At 48.8% G+C, this 21,347-nt stretch overlaps 1 protein-coding gene across 6 annotated transcripts in view; it reads left to right on the top strand.

The window, feature by feature from the left end:
- The window catches only part of TEAD3 (TEA domain transcription factor 3), a 54,163-nt gene that overhangs the window by 9,612 nt on the left and 23,204 nt on the right, over positions 1-21,347 (top strand). The gene's annotated exons all lie outside the window — the stretch shown is intronic.

Here is a 21,347-nt window from a genome sequence, read left to right as displayed (position 1 = left end):
ACACCCCCACATTCAGGGGACCGTGCCCTTCGAGATGGCGCATGCTGGGTCCTGGTCCAAAGTTCGGTTCTTGTGCCAGCGGCTCCCAAGTGGGGTGCCCCCAGGACAGATGCCCATACAGGCACTGCACCCCAAAATAATCTTTGGACCACACCAAATGACACATCCCCACACTCCAGAGACTGTCCCCTCCAAGAAGACATACAGAGGTGCCCGGTCCAAACACTGGTTCTGGTGCCATTGGCTTGTTTTTGCCCCCCCCCCAGAAACCTGTATTGCAAAGAGGTTTTGAATAAGGAACTGGAGCTCTGCACCCCAAAATATGGATTGGACCACCACATATCATACACCCCCACATTCACGGGACCGTGCCCTTCGAGATGGCGCATGCTGGGTCCTGGTCCAAAGTTCGGTTCTTGTGCCAGCGGCTCCCAAGTGGGGTGCCCCCAGGACAGATGCCCATACAGGCACTGCACCCCAAAATAATCTTTGGACCACCCCAAATGACACATCCCCACACTCCAGAGACTGTCCCCTCCAAGAAGACATACAGAGGTGCCCGGTCCAAACACTGGTTCTGGTGCCATTGGCTTGTTTTTGGGGCCCCCCCCAGAAACCTGTATTGCAAAGAGGTTTTGAATAAGGAACTGGAGCTCTGCACCCCAAAATATGGATTGGACCACCACATATCATACACCCCCACATTCAGGGGACCGTGCCCTTCGAGATGGCGCATGCTGGGTCCTGGTCCAAAGTTCGGTTCTTGTGCCAGCGGCTCCCAAGTGGGGTGCCCCCAGGACAGATGCCCATACAGGCACTGCACCCCAAAATAATCTTTGGACCACCCCAAATGACACATCCCCACACTCCAGAGACTGTCCCCTCCAAGAAGACATACAGAGGTGCCCGGTCCAAACACTGGTTCTGGTGCCATTGGCTTGTTTTTGGCCCCCCCCCCAGAAACCTGTATTGCAAAGAGGTTTTGAATAAGGAACTGGAGCTCTGCACCCCAAAATATGGATTGGACCACCACATATCATACACCCCCACATTCAGGGGACCGTGCCCTTCGAGATGGCGCATGCTGGGTCCTGGTCCAAAGTTCGGTTCTTGTGCCAGCGGCTCCCAAGTGGGGTGCCCCCAGGACAGATGCCCATACAGGCACTGCACCCCAAAATAATCTTTGGACCACCCCAAATGACACATCCCCACACTCCAGAGACTGTCCCCTCCAAGAAGACATGCAGCGGTGCCCGGTCCAAACACTGGTTCTGGTGCCATTGGCTTGTTTTTGGGTTCCCCCCCCAGAAACCTGTATTGCAAAGAGGTTTTGAATAAGGAACTGGAGCTCTGCACCCCAAAATATGAATTGGACCACCACATATCATACACCCCCACATTCAGGGGACTGTGCCCTTCGAGATGACATATGCTGGGTTCTGGTCCAAAGTCCGGGTCTTGTGCCAGCGGCTCCCAAGTGAGGTGCCCCCAGGGCCAAGGCACATGCAGACCCTGCACCCCAAAATAATCTCTGGACCACCCCAAATGACACATCCCCACACTCCAGAGACTGTCCCCTCCAAGAAGACATACAGCGGTGCCCGGTCCAAACACTGGTTCTGGTGCCATTGGCTTGTTTTTGGGCCCCCCCCCCCAGAAACCTGTATTGCAAAGAGGTTTTGAATAAGGAACTGGAGCTCTGCACCCCAAAATATGGATTGGACCACCACATATCATACACCCCCACATTCAGGGGACCGTGCCCTTCGAGATGGCGCATGCTGGGTCCTGGTCCAAAGTTCGGTTCTTGTGCCAGCGGCTCCCAAGTGGGGTGCCCCCAGGACAGATGCCCATACAGGCACTGCACCCCAAAATAATCTTTGGACCACCCCAAATGACACATCCCCACACTCCAGAGACTGTCCCCTCCAAGAAGACATACAGCGGTGCCCGGTCCAAACACTGGTTCTGGTGCCATTGGCTTGTTTTTGGGTCCCCCCCCCCAGAAACCTGTATTGCAAAGAGGTTTTGAATAAGGAACTGGAGCTCTGCACCCCAAAATATGGATTGGACCACCACATATCATACACCCCCACATTCAGGGGACCGTGCCCTTCGAGATGGCGCATGCTGGGTCCTGGTCCAAAGTTCGGTTCTTGTGCCAGCGGCTCCCAAGTGGGGTGCCCCCAGGACAGATGCCCATACAGGCACTGCACCCCAAAATAATCTTTGGACCACCCCAAATGACACATCCCCACACTCCAGAGACTGTCCCCTCCAAGAAGACATACAGAGGTGCCCGGTCCAAACACTGGTTCTGGTGCCATTGGCTTGTTTTTGCCCCCCCCCCCCAGAAACCTGTATTGCAAAGAGGTTTTGAATAAGGAACTGGAGCTCTGCACCCCAAAATATGGATTGGACCACCACATATCATACACCCCCACATTCAGGGGACCGTGCCCTTCGAGATGGCGCATGCTGGGTCCTGGTCCAAAGTTCGGTTCTTGTGCCAGCGGCTCCCAAGTGGGGTGCCCCCAGGACAGATGCCCATACAGGCACTGCACCCCAAAATAATCTTTGGACCACCCCAAATGACACATCCCCACACTCCAGAGACTGTCCCCTCCAAGAAGACATACAGAGGTGCCCGGTCCAAACACTGGTTCTGGTGCCATTGGCTTGTTTTTGGCCCCCCCCCAGAAACCTGTATTGCAAAGAGGTTTTGAATAAGGAACTGGAGCTCTGCACCCCAAAATATGGATTGGACCACCACATATCATACACCCCCACATTCAGGGGACCGTGCCCTTCGAGATGGCGCATGCTGGGTCCTGGTCCAAAGTTCGGTTCTTGTGCCAGCGGCTCCCAAGTGGGGTGCCCCCAGGACAGATGCCCATACAGGCACTGCACCCCAAAATAATCTTTGGGCCACCCCAAATGACACATCCCCACACTCCAGAGACTGTCCCCTCCAAGAAGACATACAGAGGTGCCCGGTCCAAACACTGGTTCTGGTGCCATTGGCTTGTTTTTGGGGCCCCCCCCCCAGAAACCTGTATTGCAAAGAGGTTTTGAATAAGGAACTGGAGCTCTGCACCCCAAAATATGGATTGGACCACCACATATCATACACCCCCACATTCAGGGGACCGTGCCCTTCGAGATGGCGCATGCTGGGTCCTGGTCCAAAGTTCGGTTCTTGTGCCAGCGGCTCCCAAGTGGGGTGCCCCCAGGACAGATGCCCATACAGGCACTGCACCCCAAAATAATCTTTGGGCCACCCCAAATGACACATCCCCACACTCCAGAGACTGTCCCCTCCAAGAAGACATACAGAGGTGCCCGGTCCAAACACTGGTTCTGGTGCCATTGGCTTCTTTTTGGGTCCCCCCCCCCAGAAACCTGTATTGCAAAGAGGTTTTGAATAAGGAACTGGAGCTCTGCACCCCAAAATATGAATTGGACCACCACATATCATACACCCCCACATTTAGGGGACTGTGCCCTTCGAGATGACATATGCTGGGTTCTGGTCCAAAGTCCGGGTCTTGTGCCAGCGGCTCCCAAGTGAGGTGCCCCCAGGGCCAAGGCACATGCAGACCCTGCACCCCAAAATAATCTCTGGACCACCCCAAATGACACATCCCCACACTCCAGAGACTGTCCCCTCCAAGAAGACATACAGCGGTGCCCGGTCCAAACACTGGTTCTGGTGCCATTGGCTTGTTTTTGGGGCCCCCCCCCCAGAAACCTGTATTGCAAAGAGGTTTTGAATAAGGAACTGGAGCTCTGCACCCCAAAATATGGATTGGACCACCACATATCATACACCCCCACATTCAGGGGACCGTGCCCTTCGAGGTGGCGCATGCTGGGTCCTGGTCCAAAGTTCGGTTCTTGTGCCAGCGGCTCCCAAGTGGGGTGCCCCCAGGACAGATGCCCATACAGACCCTGCACCCCAAAATAATCTTTGGACCACCCCAAATGACATATCCCCACACTCCAGAGACTGTCCCCTCCAAGAAGACATACAGCGGTGCCCGGTCCAAACACTGGTTCTGGTGCCATTGGCTTCTTTTTGGGTCCCCCCCCCAGAAACCTGTATTGCAAAGAGGTTTTGAATAAGGAACTGGAGCTCTGCACCCCAGAATATGGATTGGACCACCCCATATCATACACCCCCACATTCAGGGGACTGTGCCCTTCGAGATGGCACATGCTGGGTCCTGGTCGAAAGTCCGGTTCTTGTGCCAGCGGCTCCCAAGTGAGGTGCCCCCAGGACCAAGGCACATGCAGACCCTGCACCCCAAAATAATCTTTGGACCACCCCAAATGACACATCCCCACACTCCAGAGACTGTCCCCTCCAAGAAGACATACAGCGGTGCCCGGTCCAAACACCGCTTCTGGCATCCGAGAGGGCATATGCTTTGTCCTTGTCCAAAGCCATGGAAAATCTGAATAAGAAACTGTAAGGGACTTTTCTTGGGAGCTAACTTTGAATGCACCAAGGAGGCTACACCCTTATGTTTAAGGAACAAGAAAATATATTTACATGCCCTTGGCCACTGATGGCCCTGATGCCAAGGAAGTTGACAATACAGCTAACTGTGATCCTAGTGTATATGGACCATGAAATTATAAATCATACAAAAATGGAACTGCATACTTGTTTCAGATGCTTTTTATTGACTGTCCCTGGAAATGTGAGTCTATTCTCCAGGTGAGGCAAGGAACATTAGGTGCACGACTGACGTATAGCAACAATGTGGTTGGGAAATGGATGTCGTTTGAGAAAATTGCTGAAGACAGCTTCTGTAGCCTCTATGTTGCCATGTCCTGAGCTCTGTAGTTCCTTCAGTCCATCATATAGATGCCAGTGGCCCTTCATTCCACATTTATGGAAGCAAACAAAATGTTGTCCTGTGTTATAAGTTATGCCAACAACTTTGTATCTGGACAAGAGAAAACATAATTGTTTATTATATACAGTTGTTAATGTGTTGCACTGTTGGGGTGGGGAGATGGGAGGAATGCAGTCTAATTTTTTTCCTGTTGACTTTATGAGCAAGTAGAAAGCACATCAGGAGCCCTGTGGTGCAGAGTGGTAAGCTGCAGTACTGCAGTCCTAGCTCTGCTCACTACCTGAGTTTGATCCTGACAGAAGTCGGGTCCAGGTAGCCGACCCAAGTTTGACTCAGCAGTACAACCTTCTGAGGTGGGCAAAATGAGTACCCAGTTTGCTGGTGGTGAAGTGTACATGACTGGTGAAGGCTATGGCATACCACCCCATTTACAAAGTCTGCCTAGTAAATGCTGGGATGTGACATCACCCCATGGGTTAGTAATGACCCGGTGCTTGCACAGGGGACTACCTTACAATTTAAAGAAGACATCAGGTTTTTTACTTCATAGATATTCAATTACAATGAAGCATAATAATGTGTTTAAAGTTGAAAATTGAGCTTGCGACATACATAATGCTAAGCACTGAGATCTCAGCTGGGAAGTTCCGTGGGTCAAATTGGTCTGTATTTCTGTATGGAGTTTTGACTGCAACAGTAATAAGCAGCATACATGGTGGTCCATTGGCAAATAAACGAGAGCCCAATTGGCGTGTGCCTCCGCAGCTTTTTATAGTGATTCTGAAATGGACATTGAAAGGGTGCTTTGAGTATATCAGAATGATTTCAGTCATCAGATGATGTCCTTATCACAGTTTCATAACATAAAGTTGACAAAATAAATCCTTCATTTTTAAAGTCACTTTCTACATTTTAACTCTTGATCAGACCTACTGCTGCACACACACACACCCTAATTTCAAGTTTGGGAAATGGGGATTACTTGGCCTTGTCACGTAGCCCCCCCTCCCCCATCTCAAGAAAAAACATTACATAGACAAATGAAATAATTGGCCTGGTTACATACCAACATCTAGAAAATCCATTTTTTCTGTTTGGTTTGCAACCCAATTTAAATTGCAAAACCTGCCCTCCATAGGGATGAAAGATTGAACAATGTGCTGTCATCTATATTTGTGTGACTTCCACATGTGCTGTAAGATCTGACTGAATTAGTCAAATCACAAATACATCATAGACAATATAACACTTACCTGCTACCTTGGGGACATGTGAGCCAAGCATTCTGTTCATTGATGGTCATTTTTTTCACAACAAAGTACATGGGACATGGCAAAGAAGATGGTTCATCAAATAAATTTAGTGCCTCCTGGACTTCCTTGGCATCATTCAAACTATGTTCACAATAATAAAACCAATAAAAGAACTTTACTGACCAATAATGATGATACAAGACATCACATACATAACTTCATAGATTGGTTGACGTTCGAGCAATGCATACTCACCACACAACCATCTCTGCAGACGTAACATGATGTTCCTTTTTTGAGCAATCTTTGTTGTCACAGGTGGAGTACTGAATGGTAAGCAAGAAGTAGGAAAGCTGTGAGATCACCATCTCTTCTTCAGTTCCATAGCAGTCCCATAAACTCTTTCCCTTGAACCTCTCGAATTGCAACAGCCATTCAATTTTCCCTGTACTCCATTTCTTTTCCTGAAAGGCATCATTTACTCTGAGAAGAATGTTGGCTGTTTCCACAGTGTTCTGCAATGCCTGGATCTCTTTTTTCAGTTGTGGGTATTGTTCCATGCTCATATGAATGATGTACAGAAGATTGTCAATGGTGCAAGTGTTTGTGAGGACTATCTTTCTCCTCTGTAATCGAGCTGTTCCATTCCAAGGAGGACAGTCAGAATCTCCATTTTTTTCTTTGTGCAGGGACACCGGTGGAGCTCTGTAGTATTTTGGAACTTTCTTGGCTGTTGATTGTGGGCGTTTGCTCCAAGTTTCTTCCAGAGTCAATGGATGTGGAATATCTTTGATTTTTTCTGTGTTCTTTGAGGGCCTTCCTTTTTTAAATTGCTTCTTTTGATTGCTTTCCTTGAAGATGCCTATTGCAGCCACACGTAGTTTTCCCTGGATAGTATCTTTCATGATCTCAACAAATTCTGCTGGTCTTCGATGAAGCTTGGCATTCAGAACTTGATTCTTAACAATTCTGAACCAATTTTCAGCAGTAGAATTACTGTCTCTGGTTTGGGGGCACTGCTTAGCCTGCAGCATAATTCCACTCCATAATGGCAGTGTCCGAGTGTATTTAGAGAGCAGTTTCTTAAGTTCAGTATTGTAGTAGACTTTGGGCTGTAAAGCACTGTTCAGCATCTCATCTTCAAAGTTATCTTGTGGAATTAATTTGGCAAATGGTGATGCCTGATATATAGAGTCCAACGGTGTCTCCATGATATCATCTTTCAAATGGGAGTCTTGATCACTTACTGATATTGTTTGGTTTTTCAAAGCCTCTTTTACAGTGCTGACTGCCACCCTACAAGCCTCTGTAATGTATTTAGTACCAAAATAATGGCGAGGCATTTAATAAGTTCACCACATTCTTGTGTGGTTGTTCCATTTTGAAGCAGTGCAAATGAGTATAGGAAAACATTCCTCACATCTCTTGAAAGCTTTAACTTACTAACATGTCCAACTATAAGTTTTATCATATGCGCTGCACAGATATGTACTACTGTGAAATTGATTGTTCTATCATTAACACAGACTTCATAACACATGAAGAGGTACTGAAGTGGTGTCACATGATTGAAAACCTCTGTGACAGCATGTATTAAAGCCCAGCGATGGTCACATTCTATTTTCTGAGGCTTCAGATGGCGTCCCGTGATTCGAAATGCATCACGTGAAAGTAATGCCAGCCAGTGAGAAATAGTAGGAGTGCTCTGGTCTGAGGTAAGCATCTCCGCTACTGGAAGTATACATGATGAGTCTGAGGGTACTCTGGTGCACAAGGCATAGTATAAAATTTGGTGTTTAATTGCAGGTTGCCTCTTTACAACAGATCCTGTGGCATCAAGGTATAGCTCACATAAACCTACTCTCTGAAGATCTGACAGCAGGTGAAGTTGCACTTCCATATACATGTGTAATGCAAAAGGTGATACAGCAATGTACTGAACATATGAATGACCCGTTTTATAAACAAAATGTTCAGCAGCATCCTGTTTCCCTTGTATGTTAATGCAGTCTTGGAAAATGTTGCAGTCTGTCCGCCCATCAAGATTACCTTCACTAGAAATTTTTTGGAGTACTGAAGAAGTCCTTATTTCATTGTGGTTGCCTGCAATTAATGCATTAGGATCACAACGATTGATGAGCCTAATCCTCAGCTGACTTGGAGTATCTCCTTTAAGTTCTTTTCTTAGTTTAATTCTTTCTGGAAGCCGTGTGTGTCTTTTGTATTCGTGGCCAATTTTGTGACAGATTTCTCCTCTCACATTGATATTGATTCTAACAGAATTTGCTTCCTTTTGAGGCCTATTCTTAATACTCATGTATAGCATAATGCACCCGTTAAATTTACATTTTGCTTTGCCATACCAAAATGGAGCATTTATTTTCCTAGAATTCTTGCTTTTAATGCGGTTGTATGTGAAAGTGAACACACAAAATTTATTGTACTCCTGAATTTTCCTCCCCAACACAGTTGCCCAACCAGCCTGTAATCCAGATTGTGATGTGTTGAAGTATATCTTCCTCCATTCACTTATACACAAAGTGATTGTAAAGGTTGGTAAGCATGAAGCTCTAAATTCCCCAGAAGTGGAAACAGGTAGCTCTGTAGAAAGCATCTGCTGCAAGGTAGAATTTCTAACCACCACCTCTCCATTGCTGAGACTCATCTCATTGTCTCCAGAAATAGATAGCTGATCATCATGAAGGTCAACAGTATTATCTTCAGATAGGTTATCATTGCTAAGTATACTGTTTTTGGTGTCCTCACAGATGGGACAAAGCCATGGTTTTTGCTGTGCAACATTAACTATAGATTCATGGCTTCTGTTAATTGTAGGAAACCAGTCTTTGCATTTATCACACTGCACAGAAGAGTGTGAAACTTCAGGCTTCTTTAAAAAACGAGATGTTTCCGCCTCTTGAATCTTTAGAATGGTTTTAGTTCTGAGTCCCCTTCTGTCTTCATGCCAAAAATTATACAGCCATTTCCTGAATTGTATAGTATTTGAATGTAACTTACTTGCTATCCTTCCCCAGATGGAAGTGTTCTTTCGATAGCCTTGTCTCTGTAGCAAAGGATACTCTTCCAAGAATGCATTTATGATTTTGTCCTCAAAGGCAGGATCATTGTGTCTGGATTTCCAAGGCATTTTAACAAACCGCAGACAATGACAGTGTTACACCAGTTAGATGGGTCTCCTCTTAATTTGGGGGAATCAGCAATATATATATACACACACACACACACACACATACATACACCTGTTTGTAAATGTTCTAACACAACCTTGGGACAATGAACTGATTGCTTTTATATTACCTTTGAACATTTAGTTAGAAAGGAAAGGTGATAGAAATAGAGAGGCACAATACCCAGATTATTCGGAAAAAGTACTGTTAAGTATTCGCTATACATTTCCAGATGAGTGAAATGGTTTTGGGGAGAGTTTTCCCAGGAAGAAGGAATGATTCCAAGATCCCTGAATAGAATTTTAATTACTTAGGTAACGGCTGTCAGTTATAAAGTGACCTGCAAGTGGGCCTTTAACACAAATGCTAAGGGAGCTGATAACTACTCATTTGTCCTGGAGCCACCACACTTAGGAGCAGATGGCAGAACAAATGGCCTTTGAACCAGGACCCAGCACAAACCCCCTTGAAGAGCACAGTACCCTGAATGTATGATGTGTGGTGTATGATATGTGGTGCTCAAAACTTAATTTTGGGGTGCAGAAGGCTCACAAATGTCACAAACATTTCTTCACAATACAGGATTTTCAGGGGCCACCACAAATAGAAACAGGTGATACCAGAACCAGTGTGTGGACCAAGCAACACTGTATGTCCTTTTGCAGGGGACAGTAGTTCCCTGTACAAAACTTCTTTGCAACACAGGATTCGGGGGGGGGGCACCCAAAAAGAAGCCAATGGCACCAGAACCGGTGTTTGGACCAGGCACCGCTGTATGTCTTCTTGGAGGGGACAGTCTCTGGAGTGTGGTGATGTATCATTTGGGGTGGTCCAAAGATTATTTTGGGGTGCAGTGCCTGTATGGGCATCTGTCCTGGGGGCACCCCACTTGGGAGCCGCTGGCACAAGAACTGAACTTTGGACCAGGACCCAGTATGCGCCATCTCGAAGGGCACAGTCCCCTGAATGTGGGGGTGTATGATATGGGGTGGTCCAATCCATATTTTGGGGTGCAGAGCTCCAGTTCCTTATTCAAAACCTCTTTGCAATACAGGTTTCTGGGGGGGGGACCCAAAAACAAGCCAATGGCACCAGAACCAGTGTTTGGACCGGGCACCGCTGTATGTCTTCTTGGAGGGGACAGTCTCTGGAGTGTGGGGATGTGTCATTTGGGGTGGTCCAAAGATTATTTTGGGGTGCAGTGCCTGTATGGGCATCTGTCCTGGGGGCACCCCACTTGGGAGCCGCTGGCACAAGAACCGAACTTTGGACCAGGACCCAGCATGCGCCATCTCGAAGGGCACGGTCCCCTGAATGTGGGGGTGTATGATATGTGGTGGTCCAATCCATATTTTGGGGTGCAGAGCTCCAGTTCCTTATTCAAAACCTCTTTGCAATAAAGGTTTCGGGGGGGGGCCCAAAAACAAGCCAATGGCACCAGAACCAGTGTTTGGACCGGGCACCTCTGTATGTCTTCTTGGAGGGGACAGTCTCTGGAGTGTGGGGATGTGTCATTTGGGGTGGTCCAAAGATTATTTTGGGGGGCAGTGCCTGTATGGGCATCTGTCCTGGGGGCACCCCACTTGGGAGCCGCTGGCACAAGAACCGAACTTTGGACCAGGACCCAGCATGCGCCATCTCGAAGGGCACGGTCCCCTGAATGTGGGGGTGTATGATATGTGGTGGTCCAATCCATATTTTGGGGTGCAGAGCTCCAGTTCCTTATTCAAAACCTCTTTGCAATACAGGTTTCTGGGGGGGGGGGCCCAAAAACAAGCCAATGGCACCAGAACCAGTGTTTGGACCGGGCACCGCTGTATGTCTTCTTGGAGGGGACAGTCTCTGGAGTGTGGGGATGTGTCATTTGGGGTGGTCCAGAGATTATTTTGGGGTGCAGGGTCTGCATGTGCCTTGGCCCTGGGGGCACCTCACTTGGGAGCCGCTGGCACAAGACCCGGACTTTGGACCAGAACCCAGCATATGTCATCTCGAAGGGCACAGTCCCCTGAATGTGGGGGTGTATGATATGTGGTGGTCCAATTCATATTTTGGGGTGCAGAGCTCCAGTTCCTTATTCAAAACCTCTTTGCAATACAGGTTTCTGGGGGGGGGACCCAAAAAGAAGCCAATGGCACCAGAACCAGTGTTTGGACCGGGCACCTCTGTATGTCTTCTTGGAGGGGACAGTCTCTGGAGTGTGGGGATGTGTCATTTGGGGTGGTCCAAAGATTATTTTGGGGTGCAGTGCCTGTATGGGCATCTGTCCTGGGGGCACCTCACTTGGGAGCCGCTGGCACAAGACCCGGACTTTGGACCAGAACCCAGCATATGTCATCTCGAAGGGCACAGTCCCCTGAATGTGGGGGTGTATGATATGTGGTGGTCCAATTCATATTTTGGGGTGCAGAGCTCCAGTTCCTTATTCAAAACCTCTTTGCAATACAGGTTTCTGGGGGGGGGGACCCAAAAAGAAGCCAATGGCACCAGAACCAGTGTTTGGACCGGGCACCTCTGCATGTCTTCTTGGAGGGGACAGTCTCTGGAGTGTGGGGATGTGTCATTTGGGGTGGTCCAAAGATTATTTTGGGGTGCAGTGCCTGTATGGGCATCTGTCCTGGGGGCACCCCACTTGGGAGCCGCTGGCACAAGAACCGAACTTTGGACCAGGACCCAGCATGCGCCATCTCGAAGGGCACGGTCCCCTGAATGTGGGGGTGTATGATATGTGGTGGTCCAATCCATATTTTGGGGTGCAGAGCTCCAGTTCCTTATTCAAAACCTCTTTGCAATACAGGTTTCTGGGGGGGGGGACCCAAAAACAAGCCAATGGCACCAGAACCAGTGTTTGGACCGGGCACCGCTGTATGTCTTCTTGGAGGGGACAGTCTCTGGAGTGTGGGGATGTGTCATTTGGGGTGGTCCAAAGATTATTTTGGGGTGCAGTGCCTGTATGGGCATCTGTCCTGGGGGCACCCCACTTGGGAGCCGCTGGCACAAGAACCGAACTTTGGACCAGGACCCAGCATGCGCCATCTCGAAGGGCACGGTCCCCTGAATGTGGGGGTGTATGATATGTGGTGGTCCAATCCATATTTTGGGGTGCAGAGCTCCAGTTCCTTATTCAAAACCTCTTTGCAATACAGTTTTCTGGGGGGGCCCCCCAAAAACAAGCCAATGGCACCAGAACCAGTGTTTGGACCGGGCACCTCTGTATGTCTTCTTGGAGGGGACAGTCTCTGGAGTGTGGGGATGTGTCATTTGGGGTGGTCCAAAGATTATTTTGGGGTGCAGTGCCTGTATGGGCATCTGTCCTGGGGGCACCCCACTTGGGAGCCGCTGGCACAAGAACCGAACTTTGGACCAGGACCCAGCATGCGCCATCTCGAAGGGCACGGTCCCCTGAATGTGGGGGTGTATGATATGTGGTGGTCCAATCCATATTTTGGGGTGCAGAGCTACAGTTCCTTATTCAAAACCTCTTTGCAATACAGGTTTCTGGGGGGGGGGGACCCAAAAACAAGCCAATGGCACCAGAACCAGTGTTTGGACCGGGCACCGCTGTATGTCTTCTTGGAGGGGACAGTCTCTGGAGTGTGGGGATGTGTCATTTGGGGTGGTCCAAAGATTATTTTGGAGTGCAGTGCCTGTATGGGCATCTGTCCTGGGGGCACCCCACTTGGGAGCCGCTGGCACAAGAACCGAACTTTGGACCAGGACCCAGCATGCGCCATCTCGAAGGGCACGGTCCCCTGAATGTGGGGGTGTATGATATGTGGTGGTCCAATCCATATTTTGGGGTGCAGAGCTCCAGTTCCTTATTCAAAACCTCTTTGCAATACAGGTTTCTGGGGGGGGGGCCCAAAAACAAGCCAATGGCACCAGAACCAGTGTTTGGACCGGGCACCTCTGTATGTCTTCTTGGAGGGGACAGTCTCTGGAGTGTGGGGATGTGTCATTTGGGGTGGTCCAAAGATTATTTTGGGGTGCAGTGCCTGTATGGGCATCTGTCCTGGGGGCACCCCACTTGGGAGCCGCTGGCACAAGAACCGAACTTTGGACCAGGACCCAGCATGCGCCATCTCGAAGGGCACGGTCCCCTGAATGTGGGGGTGTATGATATGTGGTGGTCCAATCCATATTTTGGGGTGCAGAGCTCCAGTTCCTTATTCAAAACCTCTTTGCAATACAGGTTTCTGGGGGGGGGGCCCAAAAACAAGCCAATGGCACCAGAACCAGTGTTTGGACCGGGCACCTCTGTATGTCTTCTTGGAGGGGACAGTCTCTGGAGTGTGGGGATGTGTCATTTGGGGTGGTCCAGAGATTATTTTGGGGTGCAGGGTCTGCATGTGCCTTGGCCCTGGGGGCACCTCACTTGGGAGCCGCTGGCACAAGACCCGGACTTTGGACCAGAACCCAGCATATGTCATCTCGAAGGGCACAGTCCCCTGAATGTGGGGGTGTATGATATGTGGTGGTCCAATCCATATTTTGGGGTGCAGAGCTCCAGTTCCTTATTCAAAACCTCTTTGCAATACAGGTTTCTGGGGGGGGGGCCCAAAAACAAGCCAATGGCACCAGAACCAGTGTTTGGACCGGGCACCGCTGTATGTCTTCTTGGAGGGGACAGTCTCTGGAGTGTGGGGATGTGTCATTTGGGGTGGTCCAGAGATTATTTTGGGGTGCAGGGTCTGCATGTGCCTTGGCCCTGGGGGCACCTCACTTGGGAGCCGCTGGCACAAGACCCGGACTTTGGACCAGAACCCAGCATATGTCATCTCGAAGGGCACAGTCCCCTGAATGTGGGGGTGTATGATATGTGGTGGTCCAATTCATATTTTGGGGTGCAGAGCTCCAGTTCCTTATTCAAAACCTCTTTGCAATACAGGTTTCTGGGGGGGGAACCCAAAAACAAGCCAATGGCACCAGAACCAGTGTTTGGACCGGGCACCACTGCATGTCTTCTTGGAGGGGACAGTCTCTGGAGTGTGGGGATGTGTCATTTGGGGTGGTCCAAAGATTATTTTGGGGTGCAGTGCCTGTATGGGCATCTGTCCTGGGGGCACCCCACTTGGGAGCCGCTGGCACAAGAACCGAACTTTGGACCAGGACCCAGCATGCGCCATCTCGAAGGGCACGGTCCCCTGAATGTGGGGGTGTATCATATGTGGTGGTCCAATCCATATCTTGGGGTGTAGAGCTTTTGTAATGTCCGCAAAATCATTCAGGAACTAGGAAATGTGAATAAGGAACTGGGAATAGGGAACGAACTGGGAATAAGGAACCAACTTCAGCCTCCTGTTAAAAACTCAAAATGATGAAAGGAGTGCCTGTAGCTTTAAGAAATGGAAGCCCCTCAATGGCCTTTGGTAGGCAGCCAAAGCGTTCCAAACTTGGTTTTCCTCAGTAAAACTTGGTTTTCCTCAGTAAAAGACAGGGGAAGGAGGCAGAGCCCTTTTCCAGTGTTGTTTTGGCCTTTGAGGGACAACTCATTGGGGCCAGGCATGCTAGAGTTGCTAGAGAGATTTTGTGATGCAGACTGAGGAGGGCAGAGCTTGGGGAGAGCAGAGCCCTCAGCCAGATATAATTCCCTAGAGTCCACCCTTTAAAGCAGCCATTTTCTCCAGGGGGCAGATCTGTGTCATCTGGTGTTCAATTGTAATGCTGGGAGATATCCAGGTACTACCTGGAGGTTGGCAACCCTAGGCCAGGCAGCAACATCTGGGTGACTTGATACCACCTGAGCTGCATTACTCAGCTAGGCCTTGCTGCTTGCTTGTTCAACAGCAGTGACCCTATGAAAGACAGGGTGGTGTAGAAGTTAGAGCTTCAGAGCAGGGTCTGGGAGATCCAGGTTTCAGTTTCCTCCTGCACCAGTCATACACTTTCAGCCCAACCTACCTCACAGGGCTGTTGTGTGGACAAAAAGGAGAAGAGGAGAATAATATGAGCTGCTTTGGCCCACATTATGGAGAAAGGTGGGGTATAAATGAAATAAATAAATAATAAATATAGCTGAAGAAAGAGAGCAGATAAAACAAAGGTCAGTGAATGGCTGAGAAGGCGAGAATGAAGCAGAGAAAGGGGAGAGGATATGGGGATTGCCAGGAGGAGGGAAAGAGGAAATCGTGTGGGGAGGGGGCTACAGGAGAAAGTGAGGTTTCTCCCCACAAGTCCTTGAGGGTTCCCTACCATGCAAGTGGGCCTGCCCAGTGGCTGGCACCACACAACTGGGTCATAGTTTTGCTAGGTAGAGGCTGCCTGGAGGGGAGAGGGAAACCTGAAGACAAAGGGGCACATAAATGTAGGTTGGCTGTTGGTTGGGAAGGGGGAAAGGAGGCAGGGAAAGGGGAGAGACTATGAAGGCTTTCAGGAAAGGGAAAGAGGAAATAGTGGGGGAGGGGGAATAAGATGCCTCCCACAAGTCCTTGCGTGTTTCCACTTGTAATAATATCATGCATGTGTGTGATTTGATACTACTAATACTTACTCTCGTGTGTTGCCCATGGATTTTAGACTTTCAGTACAAAGTACATAACCACAAGAGTGAATCACAACAATGGTCCGTCTAATCGAGTTCCCTGTCAGCAACGCAATGGCCAGTACTGACTACTGCAGAGAGGCATATGAAACAAAAGAACTGTGACCTCCTTTGGTAGCCTAGCGCTTAATACCTCCATAAGAAAGCTATTGCCTAATCAGCTTTATCAACTTGGTAAAATAACAAGCCCTGATAGTACTGAAGTCAATTCCAGCAAGTTGTCAACTGGCTGAATCAAGTGAAGTTATCAACTGAAGCAAGGCAGCTGTTTTTATTTACTTCCCTTATTCCTCACTTTTTTGCGATGGGGACTTAAAGTGGCTTACAGCATTCTCTCCTCCTCTGTGTTATTCTCACGACAACTCTGTGAGGTACCGTATATACTCGCGTATAAGCCGAGTTTTTCAGCCCAAAAAAAGGGCTGAAAAAGCCGAACTCGGCTTATACGCGGGTCAATACGGTAGGGGAGGAGGGAGGGGGGAACTTACCATTGTCACCGCCACCGCCGGCCCCGCGAGGGTTCCTCCGGTCGGCAGGGGCCTCTGCAGGGCCGGCAAGGCCGCCCCGCCGCCGGCCCCGCGAGGGTTCCTCCGGCCGGCAGGGGCCGGCAGGGGCCTTCTGCAGGGCCGGCAAGGCCGCCCCGCCGCCGCCGGCCCCGCAAGGGTTCCTCCGGCCGGCAGGGGCCTCCTGCAGGGCCGGGAAGGCTGCGCCGCTGCTGCTGCCGCCGACTCTCCTGGTGAGTAGGGGGTTCAGGGGCTCTTCCCCCTCCCCCCCTTGAATGGCACTGGGGTCGGGGTGGGTTGGGAGGTCCCGGGAGGCCGGTGGGAGGGCGACCTGGGGCAGGGGCAAGATCTCCCCTGCGCTCTAAAATGGCGGCCGCCATTTTAGAGCGCAGCTTTACCAGAAAAGGGAATTTCTTATAGACCCCCTCAAGTTTGAGGGGGTCGGCTTATACTCGGGTCGGCTTATACCCGAGTATATACGGTAAGTTAGGCTGTGTGTGTGTGACTGGCCCAGAGTCACATAGCAAACTTCCACAGCAGCGTGGTTTTGAACCGGGGTCTCCCAGATCGTAGTCTGACTGTCTAACCACTGCACTGAACTGGCCTATGATCACCCATAAAGCAGCCAATTAAAATTCGCATGATGCCTCCATGAACATTTTCTTTGGGCACAACAGCATTGAGGGAGTGTCCTCTCTTCAAGGCACCATGTGTTTGGAAATCAGGAGCTCTAGCAGTCAGATCCAAGCACACTACTCTGCGTCGCTGCAGCGGTTTGTTGGTGGAGGTGGGTACTCTGTGGCAGTTCAGTGCTGCCACTGTAGTTGGCGATGGGTTGATATTACTTGATCAGCCGGTGACACAAGGAGCCGATATATGGCTTCACCTGACTCTAGCCTGTTCTATTGGTTTGAACAACTCATTGGCCAGTCTTGGACCGCCCGTATTTGCTTGCCTTCTTGTTCTTGGCTAGCAGATTGCCTTCAGACCAGTGCCTCTGATAGCTCTAATAGCTTGAAGTGGCTCCTTTCTTAGTGACAGTTTACATTGACACCAGAGCAACTCTATACACTCTAGTTCATGGCATCTATGGAAGAGCCGATTGCACTGAGGTACCTGCAGCCCCTGAAGTGAGGCTTTCAGGCGAGGTACCAAAGCAGTAGCAACAGCAGTCAGATCTCTGAGTGCTTACTAATTAACACATAGAAGACTATGAGGGAGTTCATACTGGACAAGATTGCAGATGTAATTCCAGGCCAGCAACTCAAATCAAGCTGTGGGTATCCTCAAATTCTAGACTGGGCTGAGTTAATTAAAAGTACTTGAGAAATGTTCAGGCTGGCTTCTGAAGCCATCTTTCATGATGGTATAAGAAAGTTCTTATATGAAAAGCTGGTCCTCTGGTGCTAGATACGTGCTAAGAAAATGCCAGTTATGTGGAAAAAAGTGGAGAAGAAGTGTAGACAAAGAGGAGGTTCCTTTGTGTTTTTCAGCCACTGTGGAGGCAGCTGTTGGGGACTGATGGTAGGTGGAGTCTCAGCAGCCGGGTGGTGAACACAGTGTGGTGGTGGCTATGGATGGTCTCTTGCCTTTCCTGTTGTTCCACTGTTCTCTGTCTATTGCAGCAATTCAAGGCTGAGAGGATGGCTAGAGAGGCCAGCAACATGAATGGAAGGTGGAAGGTTGTTACTGCTGCCTCAACAAAGGATATTCTCCTCTCCATCTTGCTCTCCAGCAATGCAGCATCCTGACACATGTACATATATGGGCATACAATAAATAGTTGACAAAGTTGGCCAATAGGAATCCATCCAACCAGTAAAATGATCAGTTGACACTTAGAAGAAGAATATTCAAAAGGGGAACAATGCTAACCAAGATAATTCAGTTAGTACCATAAAATCATTAGTCCACGAACTCATTTGCCAAAGACAAATTGTTCCAAAAACAGACTGCAAAAAACTGTCAACATACATTTAAGTGCTTCTGAATCTATCAAATCAGCAATCTGGTAAGCTGGTTAAACTAAGAGAGAAATTCAGTAGTCAATTTAGTCATCTGCCAAATGCTCAGCTCCATGGTGCGTAAAGGCTGGTCATCCTCAAGACTTTCTGGTTTGGGCAAGTCACATGCCAAAGAAACAACTCCTTTGTGTGCTGCCCTTTAGCATGCACATGGTGGCATGTGCTAGTGTTCCGGGTGCTAGCAGCTGTAACAGTTAAAGTAAAGCCTGAACCAGGAAGTCCAGCATTCAACAGGCGAGTTTGACAAACAGGAAAGCTGCCGTCTTCTTGACAGCTCTGTGATACTGCAACTGAACGAGTATGGAGAAAGTGAGCAAGCAGTCTATGTATCAAAGAGACATCACATACTCTTTTTGTGTAATCCTGCACACCTTTCTTTTTTAACACAAGTAGGCCTATAAGTAAAATATTTAAGTCTATAGAAAAGCATTTTTTAAAGCCAAGTTTTTTTCCCCTCCCAGGTAGTAGGCATGCAGTGTGCATCCATGGAAAAAGTGATTCAGTCAGTACAGGAACTGGACATCCTGACTTAAAACGCTTCCCCTGGGGGGGGTGGATGTTGCTTTGATCTAGTGTGATGTCAGAGCCCACGTGGGGGAGATCCAACCCAAAGGAATTGTTGGAGGCTCTCTAGTTAATGATTGGCTAATTCATATGAATGTGGAATACAAGGAGGAAAGCAAGCAGGAGAAAAAGAGGCAAATTGAATGTTGGTGTTCAGTAAAGTTAGCGACATCTGTGTGTTGTTTACATAGCTGTTTGTCAAAATGGCCTTAGGTCATGAGGAGCCAACCTCTGCCTGCAGCTTGTGCCTAGTATGGGATTTGTAGCACACATGGATAGGAACCTGGTTGTGGCAAAGAGTCAGATTTTCGCGAGCAGCTCCTCAGTCTGGAGGCACAACCACAATTAAGGGTCTTGAGAGTACAGGGCCTCCATATGGAGGCACGCTTGAGTTGCTCTGTCCCATACCACCATCCCTTTTATGTGTTTTGTTTTCATTGTTTTAAATTGCTTGTATATATTTATGTGAAGAACTTGAATCTTGCTTTAATGTTTTATCTGCTTTACAGGCCCCTAAGCTGGGTGGAAAGGCAGCTTAAAAATGTTTTAAACAATTATTAACTAAATAAATACTTGGACACATGGAGTTGTGGCAGCATTGCCATTACAGCAGATGTGATTATTTCAATATTCAATGGATAGTCTGATCCAGAATTCATGTTTTTTTGAACTAGTATATGGCTGAAAGACTAAGTTGAGTATTTCCAGCCAGAGTGACAACTGAATTGCTGGACTGAGGAGTGTCCCCCCCCCCAAAAAAAAGAAAGTGCCAATATCTCTACATATAGCATTGAGCCCCGCAGCCTCTAGTGAATCTTTTTCATTCTAAAATTCGCATGGGAACACAATGGGGAATCCAGGGCACGATGCTGTCAATCAAGAAGCCAAGCATGATTCTTGAAGCTTTGACATCAGATCTTTGAGTAGTTCTTCCCCCCATTTTCCTCACAGTGAATTTGTGGGGGGAAGGTATGTGGTGGGGGGGAGATTAAATACCAATTGTTAAAATAAATATTTGTGATTTGGCCATACCTACAATAGAGACAGTGACAGTTCCTCACAAATTCAGGGAGCTGCTGCTTGGCCTCTCAGGCTCAAAAGTATGTGCTCCCTTAACTGTCAAAAGGCCAACTGTAAAGAGAAATTTATGGAGCTGTGCTGATTCCTGCCCCCCCCCCAGTAAGGAGGAAGCAAGTGCTCTGAGACCTGCTCCCGACAGGAACGACACGTGTCAAGAGACATGCCGTGGGTTTGACAGACTGTCCAGCTGTGTGCGAGTGTGCTTTTAAAGGGCGGGCATTGTTAACGCCAGTATATGGCACCATCTCTCTGTGTCCATCTCGCAGGGTGCTGTTTGACCCTTCCGAGCACCTGGCCTTGTCTGTTGAAGAGTGGGGGGCGGATGGGCGGGGGAATTTGCAGACAGAGGCCTGTTCTCAAAGCTCTAATCTCATGCCTGCCTTGAAGAGAACTCAGGGCTGCGGGCACCGCCGGAACAACCACCGTTACTTAAGGATTCTAAAACATTTCTTTAAGACATATGAAGCTAACTGCAAGGGCATTTCAGCCAGCTTCAGCCACCACCATCTGGTCCATTAAAACAAATCTGGCGTGCTTCCCTACTCCGTTCTCCCCCCCACCCCACCCCACCCCCACTGTGTTCAGAGGGGAGGGGACGAGGGAAAAGAAAGCTCCCAGCTGCTCTGACGTTTGAATTTAGATTGGCCACAGCTGGCCTGTAAAATGTGGAGCAAAAGCTCTTCTGCTTCAAATTAGGGATGAGGAGGATGGGAAGTGCTTTTTTAAAAGGCCAGTGCCACTTAAAACTTTCTGTAGGGAGCGTGTCCTGTCGAGTGTCATAAAACAGAACCCCAAATTCTGCGGGGGGTGAGTGGGAGGGTTGCTCTGTGCCTTTATTCAATAGTTCTTTGAACTCTGGATGCTGCAGCCTCTTTCTGGAGTCACACAAGGGAAGGCCAGGGAAGTCTCTTAGGTGTTCTGGAACAAAGCATCAAGAACTCACCTGTGCTGTGAGTGTGGAGTGCAGGGGAGTTGGGCAAGAAGCATTCCAGGTTCCCAGCACGGTCTTCAGCAGTGGCCTCTTAGTCTTCAGCCCCTCCCAAGGCAGTGGGAGGAAATCCTGTAACTAACACAATGGGAGCGGTGGCTTTCCTGCTAGGTTTCTGGGTGTCCCGGGTTTGTGTCTTGCTTTGAGTGTACAGTGTGCATCATTCAGTTTCAGCCATCCCTGTGGAGAGTTGTAGGTGTCTTGTTCACTGTATAAACAAGCAGGGCCTTAGGCACAGATTTTTCATGGCTGCCCTGTACATTTTGACAACCATTGTAGTAGTGCCACCTTCTGGTAAAATGTCATTGACTCAGGGATCTTGTTCTCGGTGTTTTATAGACTGA

Source organism: Euleptes europaea, chromosome 2 (genome assembly GCF_029931775.1).
Source record: "Euleptes europaea isolate rEulEur1 chromosome 2, rEulEur1.hap1, whole genome shotgun sequence".
Taxonomy (NCBI): Eukaryota; Metazoa; Chordata; class Lepidosauria; order Squamata; family Sphaerodactylidae; genus Euleptes; species Euleptes europaea.
This window is presented reverse-complemented; position numbering and strand designations above follow the sequence as displayed.